Here is an 18,415-nt window from a genome sequence, read left to right on the forward strand (position 1 = left end):
GTTGACACATGAGTCTTAAAGTAATTTCGGGATGGTATTTTAATAGGGTTTTCAGATGACCGTGAAGTTCCCTATTGTATCTTCTTGCTATCTAGTAAGCAGACCTCGCTTTGCTGAACCTACCTTCATACTACGTATGTCTTTTCCTCTGAACTCACCGTCAATATATGTGGGGGGCTTCTGTCTCCTTTTTGGGGGAATTTCCCTAGAGGTAAGCCAGGTCTGTCTTTTCCTCTATTAGGGTTAGTTAGTCCTCCGGCTGGCGCTGGGCGTCTAGGGATAAAACGTAGGTACGTCACCCGGCCACTGTTAGTTGTGTGATAGGTTTAGCTCATGGTCAGTTCGAGATTCCATCACCCAAGAGCTGTTCTGTTATATATGTTCTCTGACTTTCCCTTGCCGTTGGGAACCATGACAGTATGGCCGGCCAAGGGTTAAAACCGTTGGCAGAAGAAAGGAGAGAAAAAGAAGTCTGCAGATATATTTTTTTTTTTTTTTCTTCTGAGCTTGCTTTTTAGTTGACTCAGTTGCATTTCTGCTCTAATTGCAGCCTTTGTCTCTCTCTCTCCTTCTAATCCTTGAATGGCTCTGATCTCACCTGATTAAAATGGATCCTCAGAGTTTGGCTACAGGTTTGAATAATCTTGCTATGAAGGTTCAAAATTTACAGGATTTTTTTATTCATGCTCCTATATCTGAACCTAGAATTCCTATACCAGAATTTTTCTCCGGGGATAGATCTCGTTTCCTGAATTTCAAAAATAATTGTAAATTATTTCTTTCCCTGAGATCTCGCTCCGCTGGAGATCCCGCACAGCAGGTTAAGATAGTAATTTCCTTGCTGCGGGGTGACCCTCAGGATTGGGCATTTGCATTGGCACCCGGGGATCCTGCGTTGCTCAATGTGGATGCGTTTTTTCTGGCTTTGGGGTTGCTTTATGAGGAACCTAACTTAGAGATTCAGGCTGAAAAAGCCTTGATGGCCCTATCTCAAGGGCAAGATGAAGCTGAAATATACAGCCAAAAATTTCATACGTGGTCTGTGCTTACTCAGTGGAATGAGTGCGCCCTGGCGGCGAATTTCAGAGAGGGTCTCTCTGATGCCATTAAAGATGTTATGGTGGGGTTCCCTGCACCTACAGGTCTGAATGAGTCCATGACAATGGCTATTCAGATTGATCGGCGTTTGCGGGAGTGCAAACCTGTGCACCATTTGGCGGTGTCTTCTGAGAAGGCTCCAGAAAATATGCAATGTGATAGAATTCTGTCCAGAAGCGAACGGCAGAATTTTAGGCGAAAAAATGGGTTGTGCTTCTATTGTGGTGATTCAACTCATGTTATATCAGCATGCTCTAAACGTACAAAAAAGGTTGATAAGTCTATTTCAATTGGCACTTTACAGTCTAAGTTTATTCTGTCTGTGACCTTGATTTGTTCATTATCGTCAATTACCGCGGATGCCTATGTCGACTCTGGCGCCGCTTTGAGTCTAATGGATTGGTCCTTTGCCAGGCGCTGTGGGTTTGATCTAGAGCCTCTGGAAGTTCCTATACCTCTGAAGGGTATTGACTCTACACCATTGGCTAGTAATAAACCACAATACTGGACACAAGTGACTATGCGTATGAATCCAGACCATCAGGAGATGATTCGCTTCCTTGTGTTGTACAATCTACATGACGTTTTGGTGCTCGGATTACCATGGTTACAATCTCATAACCCAGTCCTTGACTGGAAAGCAATGTCTGTGTTAAGCTGGGGATGTCAGGGGGCTCATGGGGACGTACCTTTGGTTTCCATTTTGTCATCTATTCCCTCTGAGATTCCGGAATTTTTATCTGATTATCGTGATGTTTTTGAGGAGCCTAAGCTTGTTTCACTACCTCCTCACAGAGATTGCGATTGTGCCATAGATCTGATTCCGGGCAGTAAATTTCCAAAGGGTCGTTTATTTAATCTATCTGTACCTGAACATGCTGCTATGCGAGAATATATTAAGGAGTCCCTGGAAAAGGGACATATTCGTCCTTCTTCATCTCCCTTAGGAGCCGGTTTTTTCTTTGTATCTAAAAAAGATGGCTCTTTGAGGCCGTGTATTGATTATCGACTCTTGAATAAAATTACAGTCAAATATCAGTATCCTCTGCCACTGCTTACTGATTTGTTTGCTCGAATAAAAGGGGCTAAGTGGTTCTCTAAGATTGATCTCCGTGGGGCGTATAATTTGGTGCGAATTAAGCAGGGGGATGAGTAGAAAACCGCATTTAATACGCCCGAGGGCCATTTTGAGTATTTAGTAATGCCTTTTGGTCTTTCAAATGCCCCTTCAGTCTTTCAGTCCTTTATGCATGACATTTTCCGTGAATATTTGGATAAATTTATGATCGTGTATCTGGATGATATTTTGATTTTTTCGGATGACTGGGATTCTCATGTCCAACAGGTCAGGAGGGTTTTTCAGGTTTTGCGGGCTAATTCCTTGTGTGTGAAGGGTTCTAAGTGTATTTTTGGGGTTCAAAAGATTTCTTTTTTGGGGTACATTTTTTCCCCCTCTTCCATTGAGATGGATCCTGTCAAGGTTCGGGCTATTTGTGATTGGACGCAACCTTCTTCTCTTAAGAGCCTTCAGAAATTTTTGGGCTTTGCTAATTTTTATCGTCGATTTATAACTGGTTTTTCTGATGTTGCTAAACCTTTGACTGATTTGACCAAAAAGGGTGCTGATGTTGCTGATTGGTCCCCTGCTGCTGTGGAGGCCTTTCGGGAGCTTAAGCGCCGCTTTTCTTCCGCCCCTGTGTTGCGTCAGCCTGATGTTACTCTTCCTTTTCAGGTTGAGGTCGATGCTTCCGAGATCGGAGCTGGGGCGGTCTTGTCGCAGAAAAGTTCCGACTGCTCCGTGATGAGACCTTGTGCGTTCTTTTCTCGAAAATTTTCGCCCGCCGAGCGAAATTATGATATTGGTAATCGGGAGCTTTTGGCTATGAAGTGGGCTTTTGAGGAGTGGCGTCATTGGCTTGAGGGGGCTAGACATCAGGTGGTGGTATTGACCGATCACAAGAATTTGATTTATCTTGAGTCTGCCAGGCGCTTGAATCCTAGACAGGCGCGCTGGTCGTTGTTTTTCTCTCGGTTTAATTTTGTGGTCTCATACTTACCGGGTTCTAAAAATGTGAAGGCGGATGCCCTTTCTAGGAGTTTTGAGCCTGATTCCCCTGGTGATTCTGAACCTACAGGTATCCTTAAGGATGGGGTGATATTATCTGCTGTTTCCCCAGACCTGCGACGGGCTTTGCAGGAGTTTCAGGCGGATAGACCTGATCGTTGCCCGCCTGGTAGACTGTTTGTTCCTGATGATTGGACCAGTAGAGTCATCTCGGAGGTTCATTCTTCTGTGTTGGCAGGTCATCCCGGGATCTTTGGTACCAGGGATTTGGTGGCTAGGTCCTTCTGGTGGCCTTCCCTGTCTCGAGATGTACGAGTTTTTGTGCAGTCTTGTGATGTTTGTGCTCGGGCCAAACCTTGTTGTTCTTGGGCTAGCGGATTGTTGTTATCTTTGCCTATTCCGAAGAGGCCTTGGACTCACATCTCTATGGATTTTATTTCTGATCTCCCTGTTTCTCAGAAAATGTCTGTCATCTGGGTGGTGTGTGACCGTTTTTCAAAGATGGTTCATTTGGTGCCCTTGCCTAAGTTGCCTTCCTCATCCGAGTTGGTTCCTCTGTTTTTTCAAAATGTGGTTCGCTTGCATGGTATTCCGGAGAATATCGTTTCTGACAGGGGGACCCAGTTCGTGTCTAGATTTTGGCGGGCGTTCTGTGCTAGGATGGGCATTGATTTGTCTTTTTCGTCTGCGTTCCATCCTCAGACTAATGGCCAGACTGAGCGAACTAATCAGACCTTGGAGACTTATTTGATGTGTTTTGTGTCTGCAGATCAGGATGACTGGGTTGCCTTTTTGCCGTTGGCGGAGTTTGCCCTCAATAATCGGGCTAGTTCTGCCACTTTGGTTTCTCCTTTCTTTTGCAATTCGGGGTTTCATCCTCGTTTTTCTTCCGGTCAGGTGGAGTCTTCGGATTGTCCTGGAGTGGATACTGTGGTGGATAGGTTGCATCGGATTTGGGGACAGGTGGTGGACAATTTGGAGTTGTCCCAGGAAAAGACTCGGCATTTTGCTAACCGCCGTCGTCGTGTTGGTCCTCGTCTTCGTGTTGGGGACTTGGTGTGGTTGTCTTCTCGTTTTGTCCCTATGAGGGTTTCTTCTCCTAAGTTTAAGCCTCGGTTCATCGGCCCGTATAAGATTTTGGAGATTCTTAACCCCGTGTCCTTTCGATTGGACCTCCCAGCATCTTTTTCTATCCATAATGTCTTCCATCGGTCATTATTGCGCAGGTATGAGGTACCGGTTGTGCCTTCCGTTGAGCCTCCCGCTCCGGTGTTGGTTGAGGGTGAATTGGAGTACGTTGTGGAGAAGATCTTGGACTCCCGTGTTTCCAGACGGAAACTTCAGTATCTGGTCAAGTGGAAGGGCTACGGTCAGGAGGATAATTCTTGGGTGACAGCCTCTGATGTTCATGCCTCTGATTTGGTCCGTGCCTTTCATAGGGCTCATCCTGATCGCCCTGGTGGTTCTTGTGAGGGTTCGGTGCCCCCTCCTTGAGGGGGGGGTACTGTTGTGAATTTGGTTTTTGGGCTCCCCCGGTGGTCACTGGTGGTACTGGACTTGTGTGCTTCACTTTCTCTGTTCACCTGTTTCCATCAGGATATGGGTGTATCCTATTTAGCCTTGCTGCTCAGTTATTCTAGTGCCGGCCATCAATGTAACCAGAGCCTTTCTGTTGCATGTTCCTGCTTCTAGACTACTATCAGCTAAGTTGGACTCTTAGTCCTAAGTTTGTTTTGCATTTTTGTTCCAGTTCACAGTTATGTTATTTTTCTGTAGCTGGAAGCTCTTGTGGGCCGAAATTGCCACTCCGGTGTCATGAGTTGACACATGAGTCTTAAAGTAATTTCGGGATGGTATTTTAATAGGGTTTTCAGCTGACCGTGAAGTTCCCTATTGTATCTTCTTGCTATCTAGTAAGCGGACCTCGCTTTGCTGAACCTACCTTCATACTACGTATGTCTTTTCCTCTGAACTCACCGTCAATATATGTGGGGGGCTTCTGTCTCCTTTTTGGGGGAATTTCCCTAGAGGTAAGCCAGGTCTGTCTTTTCCTCTATTAGGGTTAGTTAGTCCTCCGGCTGGCGCTGGGCGTCTAGGGATAAAACGTAGGTACGTCACCCGGCCACTGTTAGTTGTGTGATAGGTTTAGCTCATGGTCAGTTCGAGATTCCATCACCCAAGAGCTGTTCTGTTATATATGTTCTCTGACTTTCCCTTGCCATTGGGAACCATGACACATCTCCCTCCGGCCTTTCCTATTGTATAATACAAGTGTCATCTTTGGCCCTTCCAGCATCATCACTCTCAGCTAGCTTTTCCTGCGCCAGATTAGTCACTGGTATCATCTTATACATTGTAATGTTGCGATGTCCATTGCCAATTTCACTGAATAGGGCTTAGGCTACGTTCAAATTAGCGTTCGGCGCCGCAGCGTCGGGCGCTGCAGCGTCGCCGCATGCGTCATGCGCCCCTATATTTAACATGGGGACGCATGGACATGCATTGCACTTGCGTTTTGTGACGCATGCGTCACTGTGGTGCCTGCGTCAGGGCGCAGAGGACGCAGCAAGTTGCCGTTTTTTCTGAGCCCAAAACCATGCAAAAATGGACGCATGCGTCACAAAACGCTGCGTTGTGCATGCGTTTACATTTGCGTTGTGCGTTGCGTCGCCGACGCTGCACCGCACAACGCAAATGTGAACGTAGCCTTAAGCAATGCACGTAGAGATGCCTACTCAGTGCTAAAAGCTCAGATGTAGAATAAAGATGCTGGAAGAGCTGAAGAGAGAACTGTCATGAATCCCCAATGGCTAGGGATAGCACAGGACAAGCAAAGTACAAATAAATAACGGACGAGCTCTAGGGTGATGGAACCTGGGCTGACCGCTGCCCTACGCCTGACAAACGCAACTAGAGATAGCCAGGGAGCGTGCCTACGTTGGTTCTAGACGCCACGCACCAGCCTAAGAGCTAACTAGTACTGCAGAGAAAATAAAGACCTCACTTGCCTCCAGAGGAATGAACCCCAAAAGATATAGTTGCCCCCTCACATGTATTGACGGTGAAATGAGAGGAAGGCACACACATAGAGATGATATATATAGATTTAGCAAATTGAGGCCCGCTGTAAACTAGAAAGCAGAACGATACAAAAGGGGACTGAGCGGTCAGCAAAAAACCCTAATCAAAAAACCATCCTGAGATTACAAGAACCCATGTGCCAACTCATGGCACATGGGGAGAACCTCAGTCCACTAGAGCTACCAGCTAGCAAAGAGACATAATAAGCAAGCTGGACAAAAAACCAAACAACTGAAAATCAGCACTTAGCTTATCCTGAAAGATCTGGGAGCAGGTAGGCAGGAACCAAACAGAGCACATCTGAATACATTGATAGCCGGCAAGGGAATGACAGAAAGGCCAGGTAAAATAGGAAACACCCAGCCTCTGATGGACAGGTGGAAACCAAAGGCCGCAACCCACCAAAGTCACCCAGTACCAGCAGTAACCACCAGAGGGAGCCCACAAACAGAATCCACAACAGTACCCCCCCCTTGAGGAGGGGTCACCGAACCCTCACGAGAACCCCCAGGGCGATCAGGGTGAGCTCTATGGAAGGCGTGGACCAAATCAGTCGCATGAACATCGGAGGCGACCACCCAGGAATTATCCTCCTGACCATAACCCTTCCACTTAACCAAATACTGGAGTTTGCGTCTGGAAACACGAGAATCCAAGATCTTCTCAACAACATACTCCAATTCTCCCTCCACCAGCACCGGAGCAGGAGGCTCAACCGAAGGAACAACGGGCACCTCATACCTCCGCAACAACGACCGATGGAACACATTATGAATAGCAAACGATGCTGGGAGATCCAAACGAAAAGACACAGGGTTAAGAATCTCTGAGATCCTATAAGGACCGATGAACCGAGGCTTGAACTTAGGAGAAGAGACCTTCATAGGGACAAAACGAGAAGACAACCACACCAAATCCCCAACAAGAAGTCGGGGACCCACGCGGCGACGGCGATTAGCAAACTGCTGAGTCTTCTCCTGAGATAACTTCAAATTGTCCACCACCTGATTCCAAATCCGATGTAGCCTGTCCACCACCATGTCCACTCCAGGACAATCCGAAGACTCCACCTGACCAGAGGAAAAACGAGGATGAAACCCCGAATTACAAAAAAAAGGAGAGACCAACGTGGCAGAACTAGCCCGATTATTAAGAGCAAATTCGGCCAGTGGCAAAAAAGCAACCCAGTCATCTTGGTCAGCAGAAACAAAACACCTCAAATAAGTTTCCAAGGTCTGATTAGTTCGCTCCGTCTGGCCATTTGTCTGAGGATGGAATGCAGACGAGAAAGACAAATCAATGCCCATCTTGGCACAAAACGTCCGCCAAAATCTAGACACAAACTGGGATCCCCTGTCAGAAACGATATTCTCCGGAATCCCATGCAAACGAACCACGTTCTGAAAAAATAAAGGGACCAACTCAGAGGAGGAAGGCAACTTAGGCAAGGGCACCAAATGAACCATCTTAGAAAAGCGGTCACACACAACCCAGATAACGGACATTTTCTGTGAAACCGGGAGATCAGAAATAAAATCCATGGAAATGTGCGTCCAAGGCCTCTTCGGGATGGGCAAGGATAACAACAACCCACTGGCCCGAGAACTGCAAGGCTTAGCTCGAGCACACACTTCACAAGACTGCACAAAGGTACGCACATCCCTAGACAAGGAAGGCCACCAAAAAGACCTGGCCACCAAGTCTCTAGTACCAAATATTCCAGGATGACCAGCCAACACAGAAGAATGGACCTCGGAGATGACTCTACTGGTCCAATCATCCGGAACAAACAGTCTTTCTGGTGGACAACGATCCGGTTTATCCACCTGAAACTCCTGCAATGCACGTCGCAAGTCTGGGGATACGGCGGACAATATTACCCCATCCCTAAGGATACCAGTAGGCCCAGAGTCTCCAGGAGAGTCAGGCACAAAACTCCTGGAAAGAGCATCTGCCTTCAAATTCTTTGAACCTGGCAGGTATGAAACCATGAAATTGAAACGAGAAAGAAACAACGACCAACGAGCCTGCCTAGGATTCAAACGCCTGGCAGACTCAAGGTAAATGAGATTCTTGTGATCAGTCAAGACCACCACACGATGTTTAGCACCCTCAAGCCAATGACGCCACTCCTCAAATGCCCACTTCATGGCCAAAAGCTCCCGATTACCCACATCATAATTGCGCTCGGCGGGCGAGAATTTTCTAGAGAAGAATGCACATGGCTTCATCACCGAGCCATCAGAACTTCTCTGTGACAAAACCGCCCCCGCTCCAATCTCGGAAGCATCAACCTCAACCTGAAAAGGAAGTGAAACATCTGGTTGACACAACACAGGAGCAGAAGAAAACCGGCGCTTAAGTTCCTGAAAGGCCCCCACAGCCGCAGGAGACCAATTAGCAACATCAGCACCCTATTTAGTTAAATCAGTCAAAGGTTTAACAATACTGGAAAAATTTGCAATGAACCGACGATAAAAATTAGCAAACCCCAAGAACTTCTGTAGGCTCTTAACAGATGTAGGTTGTGTCCAGTCACAAATTGCCTGAACCTTAACGGGATCCATCTCAATAGTAGAAGGAGAAAAAATGTACCCCAAAAAAGAAATCTTCTGGACTCCGAAGAGACACTTTGAGCCCTTCACAAACAGAGAATTGGCCCGCAGAACCTGAAACACCTTCCTGACCTGTAGAACATGAGACTCCCAGTCATCAGAAAACACCAAAATATCATCCAAATACACAATCATAAACTTATCCAGATATTCACGGAAAATATTGTGCATAAAGGACTGAAAGACTGACGGAGCATTGGAGAGTCCAAAAGGCATTACCAAATACTCAAAATGGCCCTCAGGCGTATTAAATGCGGTTTTCCACTCATCACCTTGTTTTATCCGCACCAGATTATACGCACCGCGAAGATCTATCTTAGTGAACCACCTAGCCCCCTTAATGCGAGCAAACAAGTCAGTCAATAATGGCAATGGATACTGATATTTGACTGTAATCTTATTCAGAAGGCGATAATCTATACAATGCCTCAGGGAACCATCTTTTTTTGCCACGAAAAAAAAACCTGCTCCCAGAGGGGACGAAGATGGACGAATATGTCCCTTTTCCAAGGACTCCTTAATATAATTCCGCATAGCAGTATGCTCTGGCAGTGACAGATTAAATAAACGACCCTTAGGGAACTTACTGCCAGGAATCAATTCTATAGCACAGTCACAATCTCTATGAGGAGGGAGCGAATTGAGCTTAGGCTCCTCAAAAACATCCCTATAGTCAGACAAAAACTCAGGGATCTCAGAAGGAGTAGATGAAGCGATAGAAATCGGAGGTGCATCATCATGAACCCCCTGACATCCCCAGCTTAACACAGACATTGTTTTCCAGTCCAGGACAGGATTATGAGTTTGTAACCATGGCAGACCCAGCACTAGTACATCATGTAAATTATACAGTACAAGGAAGCGAATCACCTCCTGATGAACGGGAGTCATGTGCATGGTCACTTGTGTCCAATACTGCGGTCTATTCATAGCCAATGGTGTAGAGTCAATTCCCTTCAGAGGAATAGGGACTTCCAGAGGCTCCAGACTAAAACCGCAGCGTTTAGCAAATGACCAATCCATAAGACTCAGGGCAGCGCCCGAATCCACATAGGCATCAACGGAAATGGAAGACAGTGAAAAAATCAGAGTCACAGACAAAATGAACTTAGGCTGCAGAGTACCAATGGCAAAAGATTTATCAAGCTTTTTTGTGCGTTTAGAGCATGCTGATATAACATGAGCTGAATCACCACAATAAAAACACAATCCATTTTTCCGCCTAAAATTTTGCCGTTCACTTCTGGACTGAATTCTATCACATTGCATAGTCTCAGGTGCCTGTTCAGAAGACACCGCCAACTGGTGCACGGGTTTGCGCTCCCGCAAACGCCGATCAATCTGAATGGCCATAGCCATAGACTCATTCAGACCTGTAGGCGTAGGGAACCCCACCATAATATCCTTAATGGCCTCAGAAAGACCATTTCTGAAATTTGCAGCCAGGGCGCACTCATTCCACTGAGTAAGCACCGACCATTTCCGAAATTTTTGACAATATATTTCCGCTTCATCATGCCCCTGAGAGAGGGCTAATAAAGCCTTTTCAGCCTGAATCTCCAGGTTGGGTTCCTCATAGAGCAATCCCAATGCCAGAAAAAACGCATCCACACTGAGCAATGCAGGATCCCCTGGTGCCAATGCAAATGCCCAATTCTGAGGGTCGCCCCGCAGGAAAGATATTATAATCCTGACCTGTTGAGCAGGGTCTCCAGAGGAGCGAGATTTTAAAGAAAGAAACAATTTACAATTTCTCCTGGAATTCAGGAAGGTAGATCTATCTCCAGAGAAGAACTCTGGAATAGGAATTCTAGGTTCAGACATGGGAGTGTGAACAACAAAATCCTGTATGTTTTGAACTTTTGCCGCGAGATTACTCAGGCTGGAAGCCAAACCCTGGACATCCATGTTAAACAGCTAAGATCAGAGCCATTCAAGGGTTAAGAGGAGGTGAGAAGCAGCTAGACAGCAATTAAGGGCTAGGCAGCAAAACTCTGAAGGGAAAAAAAAAAAAAAAATTCCCTTAAACACTTCTTTTTCTCCTGCTTCAGCCCAAACAATTAACACTTTGTGGGCCGGCTATACTGTCATGAATCCCCAATGGCTAGGGATAGCACAGGACAAGCAAAGTACAAATAAATAACGGACGAGCTCTAGGGTGATGGAACCTGGGCTGACCGCTGCCCTACGCCTGACAAACGCAACTAGAGATAGCCAGGGAGCGTGCCTACGTTGGTTCTAGACGCCACGCACCAGCCTAAGAGCTAACTAGTACTGCAGAGAAAATAAAGACCTCACTTGCCTCCAGAGGAATGAACCCCAAAAGATATAGTTGCCCCCTCACATGTATTGACGGTGAAATGAGAGGAAGGCACACACATAGAGATGATATATATAGATTTAGCAAATTGAGGCCCGCTGTAAACTAGAAAGCAGAACGATACAAAAGGGGACTGAGCGGTCAGCAAAAAACCCTAATCAAAAAACCATCCTGAGATTACAAGAACCCATGTGCCAACTCATGGCACATGGGGAGAACCTCAGTCCACTAGAGCTACCAGCTAGCAAAGAGACATAATAAGCAAGCTGGACAAAAAACCAAACAACTGAAAATCAGCACTTAGCTTATCCTGAAAGATCTGGGAGCAGGTAGGCAGGAACCAAACAGAGCACATCTGAATACATTGATAGCCGGCAAGGGAATGACAGAAAGGCCAGGTAAAATAGGAAACACCCAGCCTCTGATGGACAGGTGGAAATCAAAGGCCGCAACCCACCAAAGTCACCCAGTACCAGCAGTAACCACCAGAGGGAGCCCACAAACAGAATCCACAACAGAGAACATTGCTTGATCTCACTCTAAGGAGCCAAAATTGGAACGCCACTTTCTAAGTTTTAACAGTATATTTTGGTTGAAAACATATTCAGGACCCGATTCATTAATGATTTTACGCCAGTATTGTGGCATAAAAAGTTTTGAAAAGTTGCCTCATTTTGGTACGATTGGCAACTGTTCTAAAATTATGCAACTTTTAGAGGTTTCCCCCCATTTTTGCAACAATGTGGATGGAGCTGGGGTGGGTGAGGCATGGTGACCACTTTTCATCAAATTTTTGATTTTCACGACACTTCATGAATCAGAAGTGTCTGACTCCAGTCCATATTCTCATCAAGGCTGGCATCATTTAAAGAGAACCTGTTATAAGGATTTTATACCTCAACCTAAGGACATGTATGTAAAGAGTTGCTATTTTAGACAAAGCCATCCTTTAAAATGTATACTAATAAGATGCAAGTACAGAACAATTACAGGTCTCCTGCTTCTCTGCCTTTCCCCTGACCCCTTCCTGCCTCCTGAGATTGGCAGGTCACTGAAACACGTTGTGCAATTTCTCCTGAGTACACCGATACCTCATATGTGGTCACAAACTACTGTTTGTGCACACGGCAAGGCTTGGAAGGGAAGGCTTTTGACTTTTGAATGAAAAATTAGCTCCAATCGTTAGCGGACACCATGTCGCGTTTGGAGAGCCCCTGTGTGCCTAAACATTGGAGCTCACCCACATTTGACCGCATTTTGGAAACTAGACTCCCCAAGGAACTTATCTAGATGCATAGTGAGCACTTTGAACCCCCAGGTGCTTCACAAATTGATCCGTAAAAATGAAAAAGTCCTTTTTTTTAACAAAAAAATTCTCTTAGCCTCAATTTGTTCATTTCCACATGGGCAACAGGATAAAATGGATCCTAAAATGTATTGGTCAATTTCTCATGAGAACAGTGATACCTCACATGTGGGGGAAAACCACTGTTTGGGCACACGGCAGGGCTCGGAAGGGAAGGAGCGCCATTTGACTTTTTGAATGAAAAATTAGCTCCAATCGTTAGCGGATACCATGTCGTGTTTGGAGAGACCCTGTGTGCCTAAACATTGGAGCTCCCCCACATGTGACCCCATTTTGGAAACTAGACCTCCCATGGAACTAATCTAGATGTGCAGTGACCACTTTAAATCCCCAAGTGCTTCACAGAAGTTTATAACGCAGAGCCGTGAAAATAAAAAATAATTTTTCTTTCCTCAAAAATTATATTTTAGCCCGCAATTTTTTATTTTCACAAGAGTAACAGGAGAAATTGGACCCCAAAAGTTATTGTCCAGTTTTTTCTGAGTACGCTGATACCCCATATGTGGGGGGAACCACTGTTTGGGCTCGGAAGGGAAGTAGTGACGTTTTGGAATGCAGACTTTGATGGAATGGTCTGCGGGCATCATGTTATGTTTGCAGAGCACCTGATGTGCCTAAACAGTAGAAACACCCCCACAAGTGACCCCATTTTGGAAACTAGACCTCCCAAGGAACTTATCTAGATATGTGGTGAGCACTTTGAACCCCCAAGTGCTTCATAGAAGTTTACAACGCAGAGCCGTGAAAATAAAAAATCATTTTTCTTTCCTCAAAAATGATGTTTTAGGGTATGTTTCCACGTTCAGTTTTGCTTCAGGCTTTGGTCAGGATTTTATGCAGGTAAAATCCTGACCAAAACTGCACCTGAGGTCACTGGCAGGTCACCTGCGGTGTACCTGCGTGTTTTGCTCATAGTAGCAACATGCTGCGTTTCGAAAAAACGCACCACGCATGCGTTTTCGCGGCAAAAACGCATGCGTTTTTTAACGCATAGTGGAGTCTGGATTTCATGAAATCCCATCCACTATGCTGTAACATCTGGACGCTGCGTTTTTGACGCTGCGGAAAAACGCAGCGTCAAAAACGCAGCGTTTCCTGAACGTGGAAACATACCCTAAGCAAGCAATTTTTTATTTTCACAAGGGTAAAAGGAGAAATTGGACCCCAATAGTTGTTGCACAGTTTGTCCCAAGTATGCTGGTACCCCATATGTGGTGGTAAACCATTGTTTGGGCACACGTCGGGGCTCGGAAGGGAAGTAGTGACGTTTTGAAATGCAGACTTTGATGGAATGGTCTGCTGGCGTCACGTTGCATTTGTAGAGCCCCTGATGTGCCTAAACAGTAGAATCCCCCCACAAGTGACCCTATTTTGGAAACTAGACCCCCAAAGGAACTTATCGAGATATGTGGTGAGCACTAAGTGCTTCACAGAAGTTTACAATGCAGAGCCGTGAAAATAAAAAATCATTTTTCTTTCCTCAAAAATGATGTTTTAGCAAGCAATTTTTTATTTTCACAAGGGTAACAGGAGGAATTGGACCCGAATATTTGTTGCCCAGTTTGTCCTGAGTATGCTGGTACCCCATATGTGGAAGTAAACCACTGTTTGGGCACACGTTGGGGCTCGGAAGGGAGGGAGCACCATTTGACTTTTTGAACGCAAGATTGGCTGGAATCAATGGTGGCACCATGTTGCATTTGGAAACCCCTGATATGCCTAAACAGTGGAAACCCCTCAATTCTAACTCCAACACTAACCCCAACACACCCCTAACCCTAATCCCAACTCTAGCCATAACCCTAATCACAACCCTAACCCCAACACACCCCTAACCCCTACACACCCCTAAACCTAATCCCAACCCTAACCCTAACCCTAATCCCAACCCTAACCCTAATCCTAACCCTAATCCCAACCCTAACCACAACCTTAACCCCAACACACCCCTAACCGTAACCCTAACCACAAGCCTAATCTTAACCCTATTTCCAACCCTAGCCCTAATTCCAACCCTAACCCTAAGGCTATGTGCCCACGTTGCGGATTCATGTGAGATTTTTCCGCACCATTTTTGAAAAATCCGCAAGTAAAAGGCACTGCGTTTTACCAGCAGATTTACCAAGGATTTCCAGTGTTTTTTGTGCGGATTTCACCTGCGGATTCCTATTGAGGAACAGGTGTAAAACGCTGTGGAATCCGCACAAAGAATTGACATGCTGCGGAAAATACAATGCAGCGTTTCCGCGCGGTATTTTCCGAACCATGGGCACAGCGGATTTGGTTTTCCATAGGTTTACATGGAACTGTAAACTTGATAGAAAACTGCTACGAATCCGAGCGGCCAATCCGCTGCGGATCCGCAGCCAAATCCAAAGCGTGTGCACATAGCCTAATTCAAAGGCTATGTGCACACGCTGCAGAAAACGCTTCGGATCCGCAGCGTTTCCGCAGCTGTGGGTCCGCAACAGTTTCCCATGAGTTTATAGTTCAATGTAAACCTATAGGAAACAAAAAACGCTGTGCACATGCTGCGGAAAAAACTGCATGGAAACGCAGCGGTTTACATTCCGCAGCATGTCACTTCTTTCTGTGGATTCCGCAGCGGTTTTACAACTGCTCCAATAAAAAAACGCTCCAATAGAAAACCGCAGTTGTAAAACCCCAGTGAAATCTGCAGAAAAACCGCAGAAAAACCACGGTGAATCCGCGATAAATCTGCAGCGGTTTTGCACTGCGGATTCATCAAATCCGCTGCGGAAAAATCCGCAAGGGACCAGAATACGTGTGCATAGCTGTTGTGAATTCTGTTCTCGAACTCCCTCCTGTGGTTATGAATGGTACTTCGGCGAGTTCCGTCCATGGACTCCCTCTGGTGGCTGTGAGTGGAGCTGCTGGTTCTGAGGTTCCTTCCTCAGCTGACCTTGTTTAGTCCTAGGCTGGCTGCTCTATTTAGCTCCACTCAGATCGTTACTTGATGCCAGCTGTCAATGTCCTAGTACTGGTTCAGTTCTCTTGGATCTTTCAGATGACCTGTCTACTTCAGCAAAAGCTAAGTCCCTGCTAGCTTATTTGTTTACCACTGTTTTCTTGTCCAGCTTGCTATCATGATTTTGCCTTGCTAGCTGGAAGCTCTGGGATGCAGAGTGGCACCTCCGCGCCGTGAGTCGGTGCGGGGGTCTCTTTTGCACACTCTACGTGGTTTTTTGTTAGTTTTTTATGCTGACCGCAAAGATACCTTTTCTATCCTCAGTCTGTTTAGTTAAGTCTGGCCTCCTTTGCTGAAACCTATTTCATTCCTGTGTTTGTGACTTCCATCTTAACTCACAGTCAATATGTGTGGGGGGCTGCCTTTTTCTTTGGGGAATTTCTCTGAGGCAAGGTAGGCTGTATTTTCTATCTTTAGGGGTAGTTAGCTCTTAGGCTGCGAAGAGGCGTCTAGGCAGAGTCAGGTATGCTCCACGGCTATTTTTAGTTGTTGTGATAGGATTAGGGGTTGCGGTCAGCAGAGCTCCCACTTCCCAGAGCTTGTCCTGTATTACTAGTTTGCTCATCAGGTCATTTCGAGTGCTCCTAACCACCAGGTCATCATAACACATAGCCTTACCCTAGCCCTAACCCTAACCCTAACCCTAGCCCTAACCCTAACCCTAACCCTAGTTCTAACCCTAACCCTAGTTCTAACCCTAACCCTTGTGGGAAAAAAAATAAAAAAAATATGTTCTTTATTTTTCTGTTGTCCCTACCTAGGGGGTGATAAAGGGGGGGTCATTTACTATTTTTTTTATTTTGATCACTGTGATAGTTTTTATCACAGTGATCAAAATATATCTGGAACGAATCTGCCGGCCGGCAGATTCGGCGGGCGCACTGCGCATGTGCCTGCCATTTTGGAAGATGGCGGCACCCATGGAGAAGATGGAGGCTCGGTAAGTATGAGGGGGTGGGGGGGAGCACGGGGGGTGGATTGGAGCACAGGGGGTGGATCGGAGCACAGGGGGAGCGGACAGGAGGATGGGGGAGCGGACAGGAGGACGGAGGGGAGCGGGACCACAGAACGGAGGACTGGGGAGGAGATCGGTGGCAGTGGGGGGGGGGGGGCAGATCAGGGTTTCCAGCCATCGCCGATGATATTGCAGCATCGGCCATGGCTGGATTGTAATATTTCACCACTTTTCAGAGGTGAAATATTACAAATTGCTATGATTGGCTGTTGCACTTTCAACAGCCAATCAGAGTGATCGTAGCCACGTGGGGTAAAGCCACCCCCCCTGGGCTAAAGTACCACTCCCACTTTCCCTGTAGGTCGGGTGAAATTGGAGATAACCCTTTCACCCGATCTGCAGGGACGCGATCATTCTGTGACACAGCATATGCGTCACAGGTCGGATTGGCACCGACTTTCATGACGCATACGCTGTGTCACAGGTCGGGAAGGGGTTAATCTGATATCCTGTAAATGTAAATTAATGCGAGATTATCCTGTGCTGACAAAGATGTATTAACCTTTTGTGAACCATGAACTTTGACACCACATGTCATCTGACTACTTGGCACCGTTTTTTGAATTCTGTACGTATTTAAACAATGTAAGCACGTTGTATCTGTATGTTGTATGTGGAATTTCCTGAAGAAGAGGTCGCACTGACCTTGAAATGCTTTGAATAAACCACCGTCTAAATTTATTATCTTTGGAACTTCATCATTAAGGCAGCTGGGATTTAACCCACACCTCCTGCACAGTTTATATTGACATACGGCCATTGATCGGCTTGTGGATCTGCAGCAGCCGAAATCGCTACATGCTCTTCATTCAATAAAATCAGGTGAGCAATTCTAAGAAAGCTCTCTTGGTTATCTGTAGGATAAGACCCTATTTTGCGCTTTGTGTCTCCATTTTTTGCCCTATAGTATTCCTAGATATAATGATTTGGGGAGAAGAAGAAAACATAATACAGATGGATCTGTACAGAAAGGAGACTGCACGGACAGCATTCTAGATGCTGAGAGCACCCATTCGGTAACAACCATTAGAGTAATCCCGAAAGGGGAATTACTACTTTTACGTCGGAATTGTTCCACATTTGAAGATTTAAAACAAAGGGCTATGGAGCTAAGAGATAGACTACTTGAGAGAAATTATTGAAAGAAGACAATTAAGAAAGCGTATAATATTGCCTTAAGGACGTACAGAAAATATTTATTAACTCCAAAGTCCTGTAATTAGGACACAGAGAGTCAGATCCGATTTATTACGGAATATCATGAGGATTGGCCAGTGATGCTGGATATTCTAAATCGACACTGGAATATCCTCAGATCTGACGGAGATCTACAAAAGTACATAACTTCACGGGTCTCTTCAGGATATTGTAAGACCACCTCTATTTCAAACCTCTTAATGTCAAGCCACTTCAACAATGTAGAAAGAGGAACAATTATAAGCGATCCTTGGTTATTTCCTTGCAAAATGTGCAAGGCCTGTGAGATCTTAGTCCCTCAAAAATCTATTATGGATGCCTTTGGAAACATTTTCCGACTTCAACAACATCTTAGTTGTTCATCCACCGGCGTAATCTATTGTCTGGAATGTACCTGTGGGCTCAAATACGTGGGGAAGACCGCAAGAGACCTGAAAATGTGTATAAGGGAACAGATAAGGAGCATTGTCAATTTTGACAAAGATGAATGTACCCATAGAAAACAGAATAAAACCTGTTGTGATCCGCTTTTTGGCTCCCCTGGTGGTGGCTGGTGGTACTGGAGACTTGTGTGTGCTTTTCTGCCTCAGCTCACCTGCTTCCATCAGTTTTGGGAGTTCCCTATTTAGCCTTGCTCTCCAGTCACTTCTTTGCCGGTCATCATTGTAA

This window comes from Ranitomeya variabilis, chromosome 3 (assembly GCF_051348905.1).
Source record: "Ranitomeya variabilis isolate aRanVar5 chromosome 3, aRanVar5.hap1, whole genome shotgun sequence".
In the NCBI taxonomy this organism is placed as follows: Eukaryota; Metazoa; Chordata; class Amphibia; order Anura; family Dendrobatidae; genus Ranitomeya; species Ranitomeya variabilis.